At 34.3% G+C, this 6,114-nt stretch overlaps 1 long non-coding RNA gene across 1 annotated transcript; it reads right to left on the reverse strand.

The window, feature by feature from the left end:
• Positions 1 to 2,013: 2,013 nt before the first annotated feature.
• LOC149031018 (uncharacterized) lies at positions 2,014 to 5,578 on the reverse strand. The gene is made up of 4 exons (XR_016178058.1): positions 5,362 to 5,578; positions 5,036 to 5,268; positions 4,559 to 4,618; positions 2,014 to 4,464 (listed from the first exon to the last, which is right to left on the reverse strand). It is a non-coding gene; the product is annotated as an uncharacterized LOC149031018 (long non-coding RNA).
• Positions 5,579 to 6,114: the final 536 nt, after the last annotated feature.

The raw sequence follows: 6,114 nt of genomic DNA on the forward strand, positions 1-6,114 counted from the left end.
ATGCCTTAGGAGTCAAAAGAATAGAATTTTTACAACTTAAAATGATTCCAAATCTCAAAAACGTGATCAAAATCTGAAAAAGAAAATTTTAAATTTTAAGACATAAACTTTTGAACTCTGGATATGCTGACATAGAAAGCATTCAATATCGGACAGGAGAACGTTTATTTATTTCTATTTAAATATGTATATTTCTGCAATAATGATGTTCACTGAACCGACACGTGTACCTCAGTGTGAAGGAAAAAAGGATTTTTTAGAGTGTTATTCATTTTGTTAACACTAGATATACCACCATTTTCAGTATACCTATTTCTTTTACCACACCAGTCAAAATGACTAGTGTATAAAAAAAAATCTTTTTGAGGCTTCCAGTCTTAATTTACTCCTAAAAAATAACAAAAAATGTTAAACAATAATAATTTTAATATATAAATGGATTTATAGACATTTTTTAATAACCAAACGCTTAATTGTATACAGTTTATCTGACGCAATTTCTACATATGTTGATTTTGTTGTGTGTACACTTTCCGCACATCCTTGTTTACATGTATTGCAAATATTTGTAGTTTCATTGTTATTGCAATATCCTATTTGATACTATTTTCGTATAGGAACTGTGCAACTAGTAGTTGGTATAACAGCTCCGTGTGGTTTTTGCTTTAAAGTCTGATATTCTGAAGCAAGTTCATCTGCTAATCGAAGCAGAAAGTCTTTTCGAAAGATATTTTCTGTTGCATTTTTATACAATATTCAGCAATTTATTCCAGACAAATTTAAAAAATTGAAAAAGACTTGAAGTGCTCATATAAAGTTTTAAAACCGGCCCACGGAAGGCCCATCGCCGGGCGAAGGATGACAACTAACGGCCATGTATTGGCGTCTTCTAATGGCCTATGGACAGCTGAATATACAAATGATAACCCCGGCCCTATAATGGTAGTCGATCATCGGCCGGTTAATGGACTCAGCAATGGGCCACGTATTATTCAAATTATCGGCCCATTAATAGTTTCTAATTACGCGCCGATTATTCCAACAAATATTGGCCCGTTAACGGCACATGAACGGCAAATCATAACATAATAATAATAATAATAATATTTTAATAATATTTTATTATTATTTTTGAAGTGAAAACTTCTTTAGAATGGGAGTGATCTGAAAAGTAGATAAACGGAAACGGAGTTATGATACGGCTGTAATATTAAATAACGAAAGAAAAAGAGACAAACACATAGGATTATCCTGCGAGAGAATGAGACGGAATGTAGCTATACAGTTTTTCCTATTCTCAGTCTCCTCTTTATGCTATGCTTCGTAGTTATCGCTCCTGGTTGTATATGTATGTGTTTGTGTACGACTGCATACTACAAGCGTGGACACATATTATTTCGATACTCAAAATGTTTTGTAGGCAGGAGCGATAGGAGGGTAGAAGATTAAACAGAGATAAGCACGTAGGTATGCGACAAAAGTGTAAGGTTCAAACGAACCGACGCGTCCGTCGAAATAAAGAAAGAAGGTGCGTGGTTTTTTCTTTACCTAACATGTCATTTCTTTTCTATTTAAAAGTGTTTCTATTTTATTGAAGAATTAGTATTAAATTCTTTATTTCGCAAATATTATAATAAATAATTATGAAGTACACAGAATATATAATACTTGTATTGTCTGAAATATTAAAAAAAAAAAAAAAGATTACCAGATACATCAGAGAAAAAGAATTAGAGAATACTGTGGAATAAATAAGGAGCAGCTGACGCATTCCATTCAAAAGCAAGTAAATTACTGTCACATTTTTATATTTTGCTTCTTTATAAAATATATTTGATACCTAAAGATAAAATATGTCTACAAAATTTGATTTTTATATGAAAAATATCCAAAGAGATGTACTGGCCTATGCATATATGAAAATTATATTACAAATTGTGATATTTGCGTATTTAAGAAACTTTTACTAATTTTTCAATAAAATAAAAACATTTTTAAGATGTAGAACGCCCAGCGTGAATCGGTGGAGCTTACCACGGAGCTTAGATTTGAGACTCGTAGTGTACACAGTTCAATAAGCTGAGAGAGCGATACGATTCAATGCATTTTTTAGATTTCTCGTTGTTCAGATCTTTATTTAGACGAGAGTATTTAGAAAGATAAATTTGTGGTCCAAAAAATAAGATAGAGGTATGTTATAAATAATAAGGGTCTCGAAGTGTGGTAAGCTACAGAGTTGAAAAAACATTTCTAGAGAATCTCTTTATTAAATCTTTCATTGCATTTTACCAGAACCTTCGTTCAGTCCAGCAGTATTTTCCATATGTTTTTCGTAACGTCTTTATTTCATCTATCCTAAAATGTTTGTTATATAGCGCAAGAATGTAGATAAAAACGGGAAATTGAAAACCATACTAACAAAAAAAATTTTATACCTGAGTTTTAAAAAAAGGATTATTTATATTTACCTAATTTCTGACGAATTATATATTTCTTTTTATAAACATCCTACCATTTTGGTGACTATTTATAACTATCACATTTAACATTCCGTTTTTATTGCTTGAATTGTGAAAAGTGCACTTTTTATCAGCTATTCAACCCAGAGACCATACCGGTGACCTTTATTATATATATTAATAATATTATAATAAATAAATCCTACAATTATCTTACTCTTGAAACTGTGCATTTGTCTCATTCTCCGAATCACATGATTTTTTTTCTTTTTCTTTTTTATAGAAAAGGAAAATGCGTTAGGCACCGTAGGGGAGACACGCGTCTCTCCTGTGTGTCGGACTCTCTAACGATGGCCTACCGACTAAAAACCGCCTTTGTCCTGTCTCCGCGGGGTGGCACTACGTTAGTATAACCTCACCCCCGTAGGATCTGTTCATCTTTCGTATCGTGCTAATTGTCAGTCCAGAACTTCTCGTGTCATTGTGTTTTTATTACTGCTCGTATTTCAGGCATCCGTCTTCTTTTTTCCGCTTGAGGATGGTCCTGACGAATGTAGCAATTCGTGTCCACAAATCTTCGTCTCGTAGCATCAGTCCGACTATGTTGTCGGGCGTGATGGGTCCTGTCCTGTCTTTCAGTTGCTGTCTCTTTACCGTCCATCTGTCGCACTTAAAAAACGTGTGTTCTACGTCGTCTCGCTCATATCCGCAGTACTTGCAGTCCGGCGTCTGTACTCGTTTCATTTTATGCAGGTAGCTCCGGAAGTAGCCGTGACTGGTGAGGAATTGGGTTAGGTGGAAATTTACTTCACTAAATCCTCTTTTGGTCCATGGTCTCAAGTCCTTGATCAGTCTTTTTGTCCACTTTCCGCTGCACTCTATTGTCTATCTTGCTTCCCAGTTTAACAGAGTCTTCTCTCTTTCGAGCCTTGCCGCGTCAGCTCTTTTGGTCTGCTCGCCACGTTCGTAAATCCGCTTCAGTTCCTCGGCTAGGAGGTCTATCGGAATCATGCCCGCCACCACAAGCACCGCCTCTGCCGAGACGGTCCTGTAGGCACACGCTATCCTTAGTGCCCTCTGTCTCTGAGTGTAAGTCATCGTTTTCTTCTACTTTTTAATGGCGAGTGCGTCCGCCCAAACTTCTTCGCCGTATAGGAGGAACGAGTGGCCTGTTGCCATCCATAATTTCCGTGTTGATGGTTTCGGTTCGCGTGTATTTGCCATTGGGCGAGCAAATGAGGCAATCTTCACCGCCGCCCTTTCGACCGTACGTTTTATATGGGGCCAGAAGTTAAGCTTCGTAACCAGGGTTACCCCTAGATACTTGGCTTCTCCTCTGGTTTCCGTCTGCTCAATCCTGACCCTTATAGAGATGATCGTCGGTATGCGTCGTCTGGTCAGCAAGAGAGCTTCTGTCTTGTTCTGTGCGAGAGTCAGCCCGTGCTCCGTCATCCATCTATCCACACGTCTCATGAACTGGTTTAGTGTCAACTGGGCCAGGTCCGCGCTGCGCTCCACAATCACTGCCGCTACGTCGTCGGCGTAAGACACTAGTGATGCGTTGCGTGGCATCTTCAGCCTCAGCAGGCCGTCGCACATGACGTTTACAGGTCAGGTCCTAGGATCGATACTTGTACGACACCTGCGGTGATGCTCCTAATCGCTGTCGTATTCGACAGCGTTTTCGTGCCGTCTTATATTGTGTCGTGTGCGTGGCCGCGTATGGCTTTTTCATTTTTGTGCTCTTCTGAGCTTTTTACGTCGACATCGAATTTCTTCAAATCTTCTAAATCTGTAAAGGGCAATTTGATATCTAATTTTGTTGTTGCATCAGATACGTTAAGCCGAGGAGTTCCAGATAGATTATTAGCAGACAACGTATTTTTCAACTCATCGAAGTTTTTTTTCAAATTGTACTGTAAGCTCTTTTTCTCACTAGATAGATTGCGTTTCATTGAATCATCTAAATCACGTAGCTTTTTGTCCAAGTAGTCCTTAAAGGATTCTAGAAAAAGCAAAAGTACCTTTAAAATCTATATCTTTTTAAAGTATCGAGAATCTTGATCGTCAATATAATTTTGATAAAAATTCAGTCTTACGCAAGTCAAACACTTCATCACTTATATCAATTGGCCCCAATGTATTATTCTGTGATTCATCTGTAAAATAAATTTATCAAGTTTTCATGGTATTACACGTAAATTATAAGAATTTTTTAAAAAGCTGCAACTTTTTGAATTTTAAATATCTAATTCATTTAATTAATTTCATATAATCATTATCAATACTACTTAGTGAATCTTTAAAAATATCCCAATCAGTAGTTTAATACCAGTAGAATTAGAAAATTTTCCAGCTGTCAAAAAACTAGTCAGTAAAAATTAAATTGATAATTTAAATAATTTTCACTTAAAATACAATTTTTTAAAACATGAACAAAATTAATCATGTTTTGATCAATTTTTTTTATATCCAATTTAATCATATTTATTTTTTTTATCTAAGAAATCAGAGTTCGTTTGATTGATAATTTTTTATATATCTGATTTGGTATCTGAATACGAAAAATACCGTACCATTATTTAGTTTCTTCTTTTGTGAACTGTCTTTTTCTTTACGGGAAGTAGAGAATTAATTCTGATTCATTTGTAAAGGTACTATACTATATAAATTTTCAGCAATTGCAACGTTAGCTAGTATTTTTGGCTTCACTCCGCTAGTACGATTATTACTTTCGTCGTCCGTACTCTTCACGTCCAAAGTTGTAAACGCACGATTTAAGCGTCTCTTTGTCCATGTTTAAAATTATCTATTTTAACATAAATTAAAAGTCTCATAATATACTTATTATAGTTGATATTAAATAAAGGTTTCTGATTAATAAAACAAAAAAAATGTTTACCTGCGTAAGCCAGAATTTTGATGGTGTATGTTAGCCAATTTATTTTTGCATCACGTAATTCACGAGCATATTTTTCCAGCTTAGCATAATCATTGGGTGGTGGATATTGGCATGAAAATCCATCACTTACTTCCGTGATCCACTTGCTTGGTATCCGATCAATATCTTTCTTAACATTTGGATCATCGACTGTGAACTCAACTACTGCATACATATTTTTTTCACTAATGTTCGCCATCTATAAGTAAATATATTAAATCAAACAATTAATATTATTTAAATCACTTTAGCCTTACCAATTATAAATATTACTTATTTAATTAGCTCAATCACTATTTAAGATGATAATGAAATTAGCAAAAACCTAACAATTTTATTTTTTTTTCATTATTTAAAAAATAGCTAACGCAAATCAATTTTTTTTAATTGCACTAATAGTTTTTACAATTTTTTAAATATGTAGTTTTTTTTATTATTAAATAAAAATTTTATGAAAAAAAACTCTTATAAATCAATTAATAATTAACTTTATTAATTATACACTTACCTCATAAATTTTGTAGTAGCTAGTCGACAAATCAAAAGCAACACACGACACCAAAGAACTGATGGAAGACATTAGACACACACACACATACTTCTTACACTTAACACTGCGTAACTCTTTTGTTTGTCACAAATCGACTTTTCTTTAATTATTGGAAATAAAAAAAAACCTATTCTTCGAAGTTTATGAACACTAATAATTTTTCT

The sequence above is a fragment of the Polistes dominula genome, unplaced genomic scaffold (assembly GCF_049000335.1).
Source record: "Polistes dominula isolate Pdom_NZ unplaced genomic scaffold, Pdom_raw_medaka contig_12, whole genome shotgun sequence".
NCBI lineage: Eukaryota > Metazoa > Arthropoda > Insecta > Hymenoptera > Vespidae > Polistes > Polistes dominula.